This window comes from Diorhabda sublineata, chromosome 5, assembly GCF_026230105.1.
Source record: "Diorhabda sublineata isolate icDioSubl1.1 chromosome 5, icDioSubl1.1, whole genome shotgun sequence".
NCBI classification, from domain to species: Eukaryota; Metazoa; Arthropoda; class Insecta; order Coleoptera; family Chrysomelidae; genus Diorhabda; species Diorhabda sublineata.
In genome coordinates, this window is record NC_079478.1 from 20,043,276 (window position 1) to 20,059,710 (window position 16,435).

Below are 16,435 nucleotides of genomic sequence, written 5' to 3' on the forward strand. Positions count from 1 at the left end.
ATGAGAACTAAAATTATTTTATGAAACATTTACAATTTCCAGCTCTTTTTTCATCAGAATAAAATACCAAGAAATTGATAATGACATGTAATTATTATAGGGAAGATTCTCCAACATTCTTATAAATGTTTTGTATCGATAAATAATTCCTTAATCCATAGAGATATCAACAATAGATTAAGATTGGTTTTAGAATTGCAAATATAAATAAAATACAATTTTCTACTGAAAGATGTGAAACCTTTTAAGAGAGGTAAATTTGCATTGTTATTTCCAAGGGTCAACTCAGATCCATTATCTGTTATTAATGTTACAGGTATACAGTAATGTGTGGCTACTTGTTACTTTTATTTCTCAAAATTTCTAGCACTTAGTGGTGTAGGGTGGTGATGGTCATATTTGCGCACATTTCCTCCATTCAATATGAGCTAGGACCTTTGCTTCTTTTTCGTTTATTCCTCGTTTATTCAATATTTCTATTATAACTTTATTCTATGATTTTCTTGGTCTAACTATCTTTCTGTTTTTTTTTTTTCAATTTTCCCTCTCCATTCTCTTTTAACAGTTCGTACTTTATTCATCTACTGTAAGTGTCCCCACGATTTTAGTTGTCTTTTCTTCATATCATCCAAGTAGGTTGTATATTTAGGTCTTTTCGTATATCTATATAATTTATTTCACCTTTTTTTACTCCTTTTACTCTCCTCAAGTATTTCATTTCTTTCTCCTGAGCTTTACTTTTCTGTCGTTTCAGATTCAAATATTAGAATTGGTCTATATATTGTTTCGAATATGTTTACTCTGATGTCTCTGGGATATTTCTTTTTCAATTGTGAATTGAGTGTTCATGAAGAAATATAGTTTATTGGTTTTTGCAATTCTGTTATATATATATATATATATATATATATATATATATATATATATATATATATATATATATATATATATATATATATCTGCATCATGTGTCACGTTTGTGTCTATTATTGTTCATAGGTATTGGTAGTGTTTAAATTGTGCCAGTGTTTTTGTATCGATTTTCATATTTATCTGTTCTTCCCCAATCACTATTACTTTTGTCTTGTTCTTGTTTATTTTCATATCCATGTGTATTATTGCTTTGTTACACACTGTATTGTATTTGTGAATATTCCAAGCATATGAATAGTAATGGACTTAAGCTTCTTCTTTGACTTGATCCTTGTATTGAAGTCTTCTAATATTTTGTTATTTCTCATAACTGCATTCCCATTGTTCTTATGAATATTTTGTATTATTTCTATAATTTTTACATTAAACATTTAATCCTCTGTCGACCATTATCTTCTGTATTTTCTCTCATTCTCTTTCAAAGGCTTCTTCTGAATCTAAGAAAGCCAAGTACAATTTCTTTATTTTTTGTATTACTTTTTCTGTCATCTTTTTCATACTAAATACATAATCTTGAGTACTTCTTCCCATTCGAAATCCACTCTGAGATTCTTCAAGTGTGTCTTCTACTGTTAATTTAATCCTTTTATCTCATATTTTTTCTTCTTATTTTGTATGATTTCTTCTTCTTTTTTTAATATTGTGTCCTAATGTTTTCCTGCTCTCATATTTTCTAATGTTTTGCAGAAGGTTTTTTGATTTGCTTCAGTTTTCAGTTAAAAGAGTGACGTTAAAAAATGGATTATTAGATTTAATTTTCTATAATTAATTATAAATATTACAAATAATAATATAAATAAGTTTATTATAGATCAAGGTTTCAAAAATAAACTTTTCGTGTTTTGAGCAAAATGGCAAATGAGCAAAAATTGTGGACCACATAAAAATATTTAAATACTTTATCTTTTGATAACAGTTACCAGTTCTGAGATATAAATGAATACTTTCTCTACCTGACACAGACCTGTACAAAATGTATCCAGCCCCCACTAGCTTGTCTTTTTTTAATGTAATCATTTTAATAGAGGAGCAACAGCTCTACCATTACAATACATAAAATATTGTCAACAATACTATTTAGTTACTACTGCTGAAACTTACCACATTAATCTGAATCTAAATAATAATGAAGTGAAATGTATAAGCCTCTGCCAAAATATTTTGGACATATAGAAGAAGTGAAAGATAAATGTCTTGTAAAAGTTGAAATAAATGAGTCTAAAGTACATATGGTGGAATATCTTTAATTTCCGATAAGACGATGATAAGTATGATGGATGCTATCCAAAATACACAGAGGATTACATCATTTGGAGAGATCTGAGAGGGTTGAGAAGCTGTTAGTGAAATGTGTAGACTTATTGCTCTTAGATAATAAGAAATTTCGTTTATTTGTGCGATTAGATTTGGATAAAAAATCTGAGCATCAGTATAACGGAACGAGCTTGGCATTCAAAAGTTTACTGAAAGTTTACGAGAATATCCAAGAATATAAAGGAATGTCAATCACTCGAGAAGACAGGAATTGAAGTTGAAAATAATTGTTTTAATGATTTGGAGAGATGAAAAATGTGACAATGTGAAAATTTGTTGTGATATAAATGATTGAAGTATGTATTTTTTATTGTTAGTCTAGTTATTATATTTCTTTCAATATAAGGTAATTTTCCTTGAGTTCAAAACATCGAACAAAGTACTTACTCAGTCGAAATTTCAGTATATTTAATTTAGTTGATTTTTTCGATGTAAATTTGTGTTTTTCAAATGTTTCAAAAATGAATTGCGTTCAGTGTTTCACCACATTTCTGTTATTTTATACCGAGAATTCATTTTATTCATATTTATGAATTTATATAAAGGAATCTGAATGGATTTTTTTAATTACAGCAATCGAAAATTAATTTATTAAATTCTTAGAAATTATATATTTTATATCATGAATGTAATTGTTGTTATGTATAAATGTAAAATAAATTCTGAATAAGTAGAACTTGTATTTTTATCAACAGAAATGTTGATAAAATCAAAGGTTATGATTTCCTTCTTCAGAGTTAGATAAGTGATAATTTAAGTTTGTTCAGTTAATTTCGATTTCAACGTTGCCTCAAGGACTACAACATTTTAATTTTTATACTTATTGAATATGAACTACATACAGGGCCGGATTAAGCTACGGGCTTGGGGGGGCTATAGCCCCGGGCCCTAGGTCCCATCATTTGGAAATCATTCTGTATTTTTTGATGTGTTGATACCACAAATCTAACGTATTGATATTATTTTGTGAATTTTTCCGGGTTTTCGAATTTCTTAAGGGGGCCCCGTCAATCTTAATCCGGCCATGACTACATATTATGGGTGGATAACAGTGAACCAATCAAATACGATTCATGATAAATGATGGAAATTATTAATAATAGCTAAAATACATTAAAACTATGTCACACTTTCAAATATTTGACTGTATTTCTTATATATTTCAATTCTTCAAATCTCTCATATCAAGTATCGGTAGATATGTTGTTTTCTCTCAAACTCAGACACATGGAGCCAATTCTAGAGGTTGAGTAGTCTGGTGTGTGAGTTAGGTAGGTATGATGTGTATGTGCATTACATTTCTTTCTACGACAACCGTTCACCAGCATTCACGGCAATTTTTATATATTTTGTGTGCGGCTTATCTAATGTAGGAGTTTTATTGTTACGAACATACAACTTTAATTAGTTTTGCCATGCCATCTGTATCCTGTAAAACCTAGAATTTCTACTCGACGCTAGATGGCGCTTGTTCAATGAACTCTCTGGAATTGGCAACAGCTACTAGACCAGTTAGATTGTTACCGTACATTCGAACAAAGATTATATACTCAATGCATTCTAATATAATGTTCGTTTGGGTATATAAAGACGTGAGCCGCTTTTTAATTGGAAGCGATCAACGAAACAAGCTAAACAAGCGAATATAAGACTATCGGCTTGTCTGTGTTAATCGATATTGATTTATATTTATTATTATAAGAAGTGTTGAGTTGTGAAGTTTCTGAGTGTGTCTCCATTCTTCATTTGTCATCTTATCAAAATGGACATCAGAAAGATTTTTGGTAAGTTATGTACTGCTTCAATCTTGGACTTGGAGCTAATATTTTTGTTTTATTTCTCTTAGGTAATAGCTTTGGTAACGGATATACTAGCTAGAGACGTATAATAATCGTTAAGAATATCATTTTTAATTTTATTTGGAATATTTTTGACGTGGAAAAAAAGTATCAATTATGTGCAAGAGTTATGTTAATAAATACTATTATTTTATTAAAAACGGGTTTATTGATTCAATCTTTATGAATTTAACGTTAACTAAATGGTGGCTTTGTTTTCTGTAATTCATTATGAAAACAAAACGTAAATTATATTTGTGGTTTAATTAAATATAAATTAATACAGATCCTTGATATAAGTAAAGTTAAAAAATACAACAACAAGTATTTATTTTAATATTTATAAGTAATTGAACAATATAAAACTGCTTTCTTGTAAAAATTTTATTAATTACATAAAGTTTTATCAAAGCATTTTGTTTTGCAGGAAGTTTGAAACGAAAAAGAAAAAAAAGGATCATGTAGCGACAGCGATGAACCGGTCAAAGTAACGACAATATCGCATGTATCTTCATCGGTCACCACAACAGGTTATATTCAGCCGCAGGAACTATAAGACCATTCCTTGATGGATGACTCAGATAACTGCAATGATATCGGGCGATATGTTGGACAGACACACATGTCATCAACAGTAAAGAAAAAGGAATTGATTGAAAACTGTTGGTACCCTTCCGCGACCTATAATGGAAGATGCAAAACATTTAAAGAGAAAATTTAATTATTCTTGGTTGGAAACCATATTTTACATGGTTGATATATTCCAGGCGCCAAAAAGGAGCATTTTGTAAATATTTTACGTTCTTCCCACCAAATCCAAATTCATTTAGAGGCATATTGGGATCTTTTACTATAAGACCCTTTTGTAAGTTCAAAGATATTCACGAGCAGTGAAACGAGTTCATTGCACGAAACCACATTGAAACCTACTTCCATAAGGAGGCATTGAAAGCTGTTAAATCCATTTTCAAAGGTGTGCCTGTCGATTTGCAACTGAACAAATATTCCTGGGGAGTTATTGAAAAAATTATTATTATTATTTCCTGCATTACGTTTTGCAGGTCACACGACTAAGCACTGAGAAGTTAACATTATAGTGAAGGTATTCTCGAGGATTTATATAGGCTGTGGGAGAATTGATGCGGGAGATTTGATTTTAAAGAAACACATTGAGCAAGGGAAAAAGAAAGCAAGCACTGTATATTCAAAATGAAATTATTGTTATTTGTGAAAGCGTTATTAAGGCTGATATTATGAAAAAAGTGAAAGAAGTAGCAGCATATAGTGTGCTAGCAGACGAAACAGGTGATATTTCTGGCACTGAACAACTATCGATTGGGTTGCGATATTTTGATGATGAAACACAGGAAGTCCAAGTAATGTTTATCGGTTTCATTGAGTTAAAATTTGGATGCGAAATCGATTGCATATATCATAGATGGGTTTTTGACAAAAGAAGATCTGTATATGAATAAATGCGATGGTTTTGGTTTTGATGGTTATTCAATGATGTCAAGATAAAACGGAAAACTACACCAAAGCCTTCTACTTTCATTGCTAGTTACACAAACTGAACCTAGTTATCAATGATCTAAATCTGGAAGCCTTACAAACATTCTCTCGGGAAGGAAATAGTGCAACTCGGAAAAGTGCCTTGCATGTTATTTCCATAATTTCTTTCATTCTCGAAATTATGTTGGTAGCCAAATACTCGGCTTTGAAGAAGTTTAAAAACTGTGAAAATTAGCGCCTACCAATATTTTCCTTCAAAAATTTAAATTTACCAAGAGAAGCTGAAATTATACTTTTTTTTATTAAATTGATGCTGTCCCCTTGTAATTGTGTGTAAAGTGGAGGTTATTAAATTTTTTGAACAAATTTGTCAAATATGTGATGTTTGCTTTAAAAGTGGTCAGGTTTTGTTTTAAATCAGGATCATTAGTTTCCAAAAAATTGAGTCAAAAAGTAAATAAAATCTTGATAAACATCAAGCAAATAAGCTCATATTCAATGCATTGTTTCTTATTTTGTTAACTGCACACAAATTGAAGCGTTTGGTGCAATCTATCACCTAAATTTTTCATTACTAGATGCTGCCGGTGGATAACACAGTTAATTGCAGTTACCTCTAGTATTATTCTTGATATCTCATAAGCGATATCGCCTTACTATAGCAAGAGGTCCATCTGTTGCCACCGGAAAGTTTGTGAATGGAATCGATTTTTACTCAAAAAAAAAGTCAATCGCGACATTAAATATTGATTAACCTTGGTCTTGGTTTCCTTGAGCTTTCGTTAATAGTAGCTCTTCACTCAAATTATTTAATTTAGGTGTTTTTTATAATTTATAGCATTTTCGTTCTTATGAATATGAACCATTTCTAAAAATTTTCTTTTTTGTTATAAAAATGACAAAAAAATCTCTTGTCTCCGATTTCGCTAGAACTTTGCACGGAGGAAGGATCCTAGAAAAGCTATCAGTTTCTTCGAAAAAAAAAATCATTAAGGGGCTAAAGTGGATAAAAGTCGAAAAAATTGGATTTTCACGAAAACCGTTGCTCCAATTCGAAAACTGTTGTGATTTTTGGAATCTTCATGAGAAAATACATGTAACCTCGTATTTTTTTCGATACTGTCCTTTTCTGATTTGATTAGATAGCTGTTTATAAAAATATCAAATTTGGATATAATTGATTTAGTCTCATCCTTAAGGAGAGGCAACCAATCATACACTATGTTTAGAACTGGATGTCGAATAACACGAAAAAGACTAATTATAGTTTCCGACTTCGCTCGTTAAACGGCGATAAAATCGTGAAATCATAGAAAAAGTAAAAGGATTGAGTTTTCATTTGAAAAAAAAAATTTATTTTATCTATGCAAGTCTTATAACGGGTTGCGGAAATGACACGCGCTACAAAACACGTGCGTCCTCTATGTCAGAATGTTCGACCACACTTTCTCACTGTACAGTAGAGAGAAAAGTTTGTGTCTTGTCGGGTAGATGGCCGAGGGGTGAATCAAGAAGAGAAAATTAGATTTTCACGAAAACCATTGCTCAAATTCGAAAACTGATGTTATTTTCGGAATCTCCATGAGAAAAAACATGTAACTACGCGTTTTTATCAATACTTTCGAAGTATGCTATTTCTTCAAATTTTCAAAGGCTAACAACCCCTTTGTTATGAAAATGTTTATTAATTGAAGAACGTAGAATTTAGAACGATGTTGTTGAGATTTATTTCGAATTCCAAAATATCAGCTGCATATGTATATAGTACAAAACAAAACATTTTTGTTATCTTGGTATCGAGAATTCTGTGATTTTAAAATTTCTCATAGTTTAGGGTAGTTTTTATCTCCAAATTAAATAAACATTCAGAAGGGATTTTGTTGAACGTTATCTCATGAATACCAAAAATAAGTTCGAAATGTAAAGTAAATAACCAAAGGTATCTAAGATGGGCCTGCACGGTCATTTTTCGAAAGTATCAGCAATAAATCATCGATATAAAGTAAACAAACTGCTATTTCATAAGCAGAAAAAAAGGATTTTACAATTGCACCGCACATGTTGTTTTTTAAATATAGTGAATATGAACCCAAGGATATAACATTATAAACCATTAAAAATATTGATTACTAAACATTCTACATACACTATAAAAATTTTTTGTAGAATAAAAAGAAATAAATATGATGTGAAAAACTGAATCAAGTGCTCAATTTTGGGTATTTTCAAAACATATTTGACAGAGCAAAAATGTTTTATCACCTTGTGCTATATTTGAATGTTTATCGATAATATTAGAAAACAGAAAAAAGACAATGTAATGTTGATACTATGAATTTGAAATTTCCTAACGATCATAAAAGTATCGGGAGGTCATCGTTCTTAAATAACGATCGAGGGGTCATGAAACTTTGTAAAATAATAAATGTAAAAGGATCATAAAACCTTCCATTGTCGTTCCATGAAAATAAAAAATTTTACATTTCGGCAACAATAATAAAAGTATAATAAAGCTACAATTCCTCAAATAAGAAAAAGGTCCATAAGAAAGTCCACTATAAAATATTGGATACTTTTAACTTCATTGGACATCAATAGCACCTACTTGTATAATAAAAATAATTTTGGGTATTTTTGCAAACTCTGAAATGTGTATTTTTGAAAAAATGTACAAGACTATTATTGAGGACTCTTGAGAAATAGCATTACTTGATCATAATAAGAATACTTTTATTATTGAGTTATTGAGTGACTTATCTACTGGACGTTCCCAAAATAATCAAGAAAACCAAATAGACGATCTTTGAATAATAATTGAACCAATCTAAAAGGATTCTGATATCTCATGATATTAAATGAATTTTACCTATTTATGTATAAAACTTTTGTATACCTAGTTATTTATTTTTGTCTTTTAGCGTAATAAAGATGTTAAAAGAGTTACACAGAGTGTACCAAATAATAATTTTAACAATTTTCTTATAAACTTAACGTAACAGTTTCACTTCTTAACGTGTTTATTTTTCGAACAAATATTATTTTCAAAAAACAATTGACATTAATTTAATTACAAGCAAATGCCATGAAAACATTTTGACGAAATCATCCACGAGAAGTAGACAAAATTTAACAAATATATCGACATAAAGGATATACGAGACCCGTCCCATTTCAGTTGGCCCAATTGAAAAAAATTACTAATTATTGCTTTTTCGGCTATTAAAAACCGGCAAATTGTTTCGTTTTGAGCATTTTATATTTTCTATAAACATTTTAGATACTTTCACAGGAGTTACAAGTTTTAACATATTTTTTAATTACAAACCAAAGAAAACAAAAACCAAATGTAATCAAAAAAGCTTAAATATTAAACATACTTTTAAAAGTTACCATTGCTTAACATCCCCTTTATTTTTAATAATAGCCGTAATTCTTTGAGGCATCATGTTTATCAAATTCTGGCAGTATGCGGGAGTAAAATCATCCCAAATTTCTTGTAGTGTTTAATTCCATGACAGCTCTAGCTGCATTTGCACGCAACTGCTTTTCATTTCACGCCAAAGTGTTTCTATTGGTGATAAATCTGGACCCTTGAAACCCACTCTAAAAGTGGAATATTGTTGTCTGGGAACCATTTTGAAGCCTTTTTTGACTTATGGCATGCTGCTCCATCCTGCTGAAAAATAAAGGCCTTCCCAGCGGTTAAAGTTACCTCTCTTGTTGGCAACAAAGATTCTTCTAAAATATCCAGGTACTTTTCAGTATTGACAATTCCGTTTATGAAATGCAATTTTCCCACTCCTCTTGCAGATATGAGCCCCACGCCATCACAGATGCCGGAAACTTTACTTTCCGCTTCAAACAATCTGGATGAAAAGCTTCATTTTTTTGTTGAATAACTCTACTTCGATCGTCACCCACGTAAACTTCAAAACGAGACTCATCACTCCAATGTATACAGCTCCACTGTTCAAAATTCCAATTTTTATGCTCTTTGGCCCATTTAAGTCTATTTTTCTTTTGGATTTGAGTCAATAATGGTTTTTCCTTGGCCTATGTAAAGAAAATTTAAATTTAGAAAAATATGCATTAAACTAAGGCAGGGGTCTAAAAACTAAGGCCCGCGGACAGATTTTGTCCGGCCCGCGGAGAGCTAGCATACTTGAAACCTCTTTTTAGAGAACATATTTTTTATAGCAAATTAAATTTAGTTTACTGAAGTATTCTAATTTTATGTTGAATAATTATTAAATGATATCTACATTGATATGGTCATGGACTAACTACTCATAACATTCTTGTAGGCTTATTGTTATTGTTTTTGTGATAAGTTGGATAAAGAAACACAGAATTGTAATAAGCAAAGACATGTATAATATGCAGAAATTTTAACTTATAAACTCTTATAAAATTCCAACAAAGATGAGTCTTGATATTTGTTCTTAATTATATCACTGCACTGTAGATCAATCATTTCCATTTGAAGTTCCGAGGCTAGGGTTTCAATGTCAGTATCAAAAGGATTATGAAAAATCTCAATTTGATTCGCAATGGCATCAAAGTCCGAGAAACGAGTATCAAAATTTATTTTCAAAGCACTCAGTCTCAGTGGTGTGGCTCATTATTTCACATGTTTTAAAATGTGAAAAACATTTACTTTGTAGTTGTGATTGAAACAGTATCAATTTCTTCCGGAATGATTTGATATTAGTGTATAACTCAGGAAGATGCTGGTTTTCTCCTTGCAATCTCAAATTCAGTTCGTTCGCATGTTTTGTCAAATCAACATAGAATGCTAACTTCCACAGCCATGCGTTGTTTTGTAATTTAGTAAGAGGGCGATGCTTTTCATTCAGAAAAATTTCGATCACTGCTCGAAGTTCAAAAAAGCGCTGAAGGACTTTCCCTTCCCAACTAAGCCAACGTACGGCAGTATGATAAGGTAAGTCGTTTTCTCCAAACTCTTCAATAATAAATTGTCGAAATTGTCGGTGATTCAGCCCAAAAGATCTGATAAAATTAACGGTTGATATGACTGGTTTCAGAACTTCAGACATATGCAAACATTTTCCGCACAAAGACTGTTGATGAATTTTACAATGTAAGACTAATGGTTTTGAACCACCGTCATTTTCTACAACTTTTGACACAAGAGCGACCACTCCTTTATCTTTCCCATTCATTTTTTTGCCTCCATCAGTTGTAAAACATTTCAAGTTCCCATCGAAGGTTCTTTTGATTAAAGGCCATTTCAACTCCTTTAAAAATATCTGTACCAGTAGTTGTGCCATGAATACTATACATATCAAGAAGTTAGTCATGCACTTCATAGCTTTTATCTACTCCTCGAATATAAATCAACATCTGAGCAGTATCTGACACATCCGTTGACTCATCCAAGGCCAAAGAAAACCACTCAACATGTCCATTTTTGTCGAACAGTTGAGAGGATATATTTTCAACGCTGTTTTCTACCCTTCGAGCCACAGTGTTTGCTGACATACTGACAGTTTTTAATAAATTTACCTTTTCAGGGCATATTTCTTCTGCTACTGCATTCTTTGATCATTTCTCCATCGGTGAATGGTTTTCCACGTTTTGCAATTTCAAAAACCACACGAAAGCTGGCACGAGAAGATTGCTTCGATTTCAATCCGCGCTTCATAGCTTCGAATTTTTCTGTCCGCAAACTTCCTGCAGATTTTGAGTATATTGAGAATATATTTTGTTTCATAATGAGGTTAAATGTTATATTCTTTGAGAACAGCATTGCAAATCAAACATAGCGCCTTGTTACTGGATTCAATAACGAAATACTGAATGATCCACTGATTTTCTACATTCACTATCAATTTTTCGCTACTTTTCCATACTACTAAATCACACACAAAAGCAACAATTCAAATCAAAATACTTTTAAAAAGATGTCTTAAACTTAAATACGCACAAACACGTTTTAAGGAAGTACGCACTATTTTATTTCACAACAGTGTCATGGGAACTGATTTGTGGTTGCGCCACTAGCCTTCTTATATATTCCAATTACTGCCATCTAGAAGTGAGTGGAAGACACTAGAACTTTCTCGAACCAACGAGATTATTCCGTACGTGCTATGAGCGCCATCTGCTAGCGATAGAAGGTAATACCTATTTCCGCTTGTGTCCACCAGATGTCGTGTCACGTTACTCCTCATGGCTCGTACTCTACGACTAATCTAGATATTACAGAAAATGACAGGAAAATTAATAATATGCAGTGTTGCCGTTTTGCGGACTTTAGTCCGATTTGCAGCCTTTTATAAACGTTGCGTACTTTTTCGAACTTTTTTTTCATCAGTGGACTATTTCACTTTTTACCACCGGCAACAATGATAATATGGTTTTGGCCCTTGGAACTTACTGGAGTAATCAATATGGCCCTAAGGCTGGAAAGTTTGGAGACCCCTGAACTAAGGTGTTACAAAATTCACCTTGTATGCCCGAAATCCTAATTTTGGAGTCTCTCTGTGACATGTGGATCTTGAAACCCGCCTACCCACTGTATTACTCCAAATTACACTTAGTTTACCATAGTTAACACGCTTGTTCTATTGAATTTCGATTTTCTTACGTACCGGCGTTTAGGGACAATCGAATCATTTGCTTTATACAAGCGAACTATATTTCGAACACTGTATTTTGACATGCTTATAACTTTCGCGATTTCCGAGTTCTTTTTCCCATTTTTGAATAAGTTTATTATGATTAATCGAATTTTTTTATCAATAACTTTTCCTCTACCCATTTTAAAAATTATACTCACCTTATTACTTCAAAAATCTATCTGTCACTTAAAAAAAACATTTTGTGAAAATATGACTTACACAGCCTACTTTATTATTTGCGTATTTTAGACCTAACGAAACTTTGAACACAAATTTGGAAACAATGAACCCTTGTATATGCATCAAAAATTATTAACAACAAGACCTTTATTATTATTTCCATCATATTAAATATCATTCAAAATATTTGACAATATCCATCCAAAACCTATTTTAGACGTAAAACTAAAAGTTTAAAACATTTTACTAATAGCTACTTTTTGGCATTTTAAACTAAAGTTAAATAATTTCGAATTTTTCTAAGTGCCAACTGAAATGGGATGGGGCTCGTATGAAATTTATTTTTTCTACGACCGTGCGTTTTAACCCACTTTCCCGCACGCATTTTAGTTTTAAAAGTGTCACTTTCCCGCACTATCAAACCACACGGGTTTGATATCAGTTGCTATGACAACCCAAGCGTGTAATTGTTACTAAAACGTCAAAGTTGTTCAAAACGCCTTGGAAGTGAACAAATAAGAACAATCTTCTTCTAAATTAAACCACATTAAACCAAATCCGATACAATAATATTAATGGATTCATCCGACGAAGAACTTCCCGAAGCCATTTTGAAGGCTGCAAATGAAGCTAATTCCGAGCTGTTACCTGCCAAATCCAGACTAAGGTATGAGAAGCAATACGACCATTTTGTTACATGGTGTAAGGAGAAATGGGCCAAAACTTATAAGGAAGAGGTATTTCTGGCGTATTTTCCAGACCTAAGTAAGGTTTTGAAATCTAATACATTATGGTCCCGCTATTCGATGGTAAAAAGTTTAGTAAAAATAAAACAAAATTTGGATATAGGAAACTTCCATAAGCTAACGTCGTTTCTTAAACAAAAAAATATTGGTTTTCGAGCACAGAAAGCACAAGTTTTTACCAAAGAAGATATATCCAGGGTTATGCTAGCTCCCGATGAAGTATACCTGATAATTAAAGTGAGTACCATTTTTGCACTGGCTGGCGCTCTCCGCAGATCCGAGCTTGTAAATATCACTGTCGACGACATTCAAGATAAAGGCAATCTAATTGTTGTGAAAATTTCTGATTCCAAAAATCATTCGTCAAGATCATTTGTTTTATCTGAAGAAATAAATGATGGAACCTATTTGACGCTGTACAGAAAGTACGCAGATTTACGACCACCTACCACTCCACACCGCCGATTTTTTATTCATTATAAGAATGGAAAATGCTCAGTTCAATGTGTTGGCGTAAACACTTTTGGTAAAACGCCAGCAGAGATTGCCGCATATTTACGCCTACCTAATCCGGAACGTTATACAGGACACAGTTTCAGACGTTCTTCGACAACGTTCCTAGCAGACTCCGGCGAAGAAATAACCAACCTAAAGCGCCTGGGTGGCTGGAAGTCTACTACTGTCGCTGAGAGCTATTTGGAGGACTCCGAGAATCAGAAGAAAAAAATTTCAAATAAAATTCTCTGTACTACAAATGACTTAAAACCGTTGCCGTCACCGTCATCGTGATCTTTATGCGACCTGCAACCGATGCCATCCTCACCAACGTCATCTACCTTCCAGTTGAAACCAAATAACTCCACTGGGCCGGCAATTCTTACTGGTCTACAGAATGCAACAAATTGTGTTTTCAATATTAATATTTATAATAATTAGTAGTTTTTAGTTATATTTTTGTAGTTTTGTATAAATTTTGTATATTATTATGTTTGTTGTAATAAAATAACTTTTGAAAAATGGGTTGGTATACTTTTTTGTATATACGGTCGTAGAAAAAATAATGTTCCTAACTCATGCGTAAAGTGTCTTTCCCGCACGCGACTGCAGTTGTCCCGAACGACGCGGAGCGGAGTTCGGGCAAGCACTTGTTAGGAAAATAACTATATCGATTATTTTGTGTACAATTTCAACGTCAATCCTTTCCTGATAGTTATAACATATATTCGTTTGCGTCAACTTAAGTACGTGCAAGTGCCTATCCCACATTAAAACTTTGCACTTTGCAATTTATTTTCGAATTCCTGTTCCACAATAATAAGAAGTTGCAAAGTGAAAAGTGCTAAGTGCAAAGAATACATCGATAAGCTATATTTTTTCCGATTTTTGTTCCACAATATATATATCTCTTCGCAAAATACCAATTGTCATCTTGACACTAGTCAAATTATTCTACTAAGTGTTTGAATGGTTCGCAAAAATAGTTTATTCGTATAAATATGAGAAAAAAAGATTTGATTATTACCTCTAATGCAGACAAGTAAAACGTATGGGAGAGTATATCGCCATTGGCTAAGTCTTTAGAATTGGCGTCTCCAGAAAAAAGTGGACCCATGTACAAGACAATTTGTTCGGTTTATGGAAAAGCCGCACTTTGGTAAGTTCACGTAATAAATAATTCAAAATGTTCAGTACATTTGAGTTGTTTGTGTTTCGTATAATAAACGAGATAATGCACGTCGGACAGGAACATCGAGGGGGAAAGACAAAAAATTAGATGAAGTGAATTTGGCAATACTTGATATTTTGAATGAAGATAATGCGATAGTGGATGGAATAAATCTTCCAGAAACTCAACCAATGCCAAGTGCGAGTACCTCTTGCAACACAGTTTTTAACGAAACTGGAACTGAAATTTTGAAAGCTGAAATTGACTACCACAAGGGGAAGAGAAGGAAGACAGCAGAAAATTGTGTGCAAAACAAGAAAAACCACAATGAAGATAGGAGAGTCAAACTAAAAGAGTCTTTATTAGAGATTGAGATACGTAAAAAAACTGGAGGCATTAAAACTAGAAAAAGACTTAGGTTTACAACCAAGTATATTTACAAAAGAATTTTATGACTAAGCCATTCATTATGAGGGATAAATATCTAACACCTACCCATTTCGTGTAATGTTATCTTAAGTAGTTTCTGTTTTTTAGGTTAGATTTTGTTGTATAGCATGAATAAATTAACACGTTGTTTCATGTTTATTTCTTAAGGAGGCATCTAAAGTCGTCGCAAAGCAAGTTTGTTTCGGGACCTAGTTTGAAAGCTTCTTTAATATGTGTTTTTTTCTGCGCCATCACGCAATCAAATATTATCCGATTCCGAATTGTATCCGAGAAAGAAACCTCCTCTATCAAGTAACTATTATTCTTGATTACATTGGAAAACAGCAATACAAAACCTTTAAACTCTTGCATACTCAGTTTATTAATCAGCTTATTAGCTTACAAGGTATTATAAAACCAGTGGATAATACTTAATAGTAACAGTGATATGTAAATTAAAAAAAATAACCAATGAATATTTCCTTCGGGAACTACTTCCGGTTTGAATAAGACTTCGTCGTCACCAGCACCGAGGTTATCGAAACATTCATCGTCAAGTTCATAAAATACACCTTCATTCTGGCAGCAAATGTTGTATAGCGTAGCACAGGCTAGTACAATCTTCCCCGCTTTTCGTGGTGAAACTCTGAGATGGTTAAGACATTGGAATCTCTCTTTCAAAATGCTGTAAGCATTCTCAATAACTCGCCGTGTGCTTTTATGCCTCCTATTATAATTATGTTCGGCTATAACATTTGTATTTCTTCTCAGGGGAACCATAAGCCACTCTTTCAGTCCATATCCGCTGTCTCCCAAGATCACTACGTTAGGAAAAGGTCGGAATCCTTGACCAAAATCTCGCGCAATTGCAGAATTACGTAGTACTCTTGCATCGTGGACACTGCCAGGCCAATTAGCATTGACACCGTAAAACTAAAAATTAGGGCCGCAAACCATCATGCATTTGAGAGAATGGTTACCGTGTCTGTCTACATAAGCTGCTTCATTTTCAATGGGGGCATCGATATTTACTAAAGTACCATCAATATACCCACATACAAAAGGAAACCCCGCAATGTTGAAAAATTGTTGTGCTATTCTTACAGGATTTTCGGGCCAACGTACGAATGTTGTACAATAGCATTGATAACCCCATGCACAGCTCTGCATACG

At 32.6% G+C, this 16,435-nt stretch overlaps 1 long non-coding RNA gene across 1 annotated transcript in view; it reads left to right on the plus strand.

The window, feature by feature from the left end:
• The window catches only part of LOC130444561 (uncharacterized), a 20,393-nt gene extending 14,430 nt beyond the window's left edge, over positions 1-5,963 (plus strand). Inside the window, exon 2 of the long non-coding RNA XR_008909972.1 lies at positions 4,513-5,963. This is a non-coding gene — a long non-coding RNA (uncharacterized LOC130444561). The remainder of the gene's footprint in view (positions 1-4,512) is intronic.
• The last annotated feature ends 10,472 nt before the right edge of the window (positions 5,964-16,435 follow it).